Source organism: Bos indicus x Bos taurus, chromosome 1 (genome assembly GCF_003369695.1).
Source record: "Bos indicus x Bos taurus breed Angus x Brahman F1 hybrid chromosome 1, Bos_hybrid_MaternalHap_v2.0, whole genome shotgun sequence".
In the NCBI taxonomy this organism is placed as follows: Eukaryota; Metazoa; Chordata; class Mammalia; order Artiodactyla; family Bovidae; genus Bos; species Bos indicus x Bos taurus.
The window spans coordinates 20,135,473-20,135,799 of record NC_040076.1 but is presented as its reverse complement, the minus strand read 5'-3'; positions in this window follow the sequence as shown (position 1 = coordinate 20,135,799).

The following is a 327-nucleotide window of genomic DNA, read 5'->3' as shown; positions in this document are numbered from 1 at the left end:
AATACAATTAAGGCTTCTATCTGACGAGTGCACTGGGCATATTTTAACAACATGTTTCTAAACAACAACACAAATAATAAAATGAATAGATATTACCTAGCACTGCTGAGCTTAGTCGCTCAGCCATGTCCGACTCTTTGCCATCCCTTGGACTATAGCCTGCTAGGCTCCTCTGTCCATGGGGATTCTCCAGGCAAGAATGGGTTGCCATGCCCTCCACCAGGGGATCTTCCCAACAAAGGGATTGAACCCAGGTCTCCTGCATTGTAGGCGGATTCTTTACCATCTGAGCCATCAGGGAAGCCCACTACCTAGCAGTGAATAGGC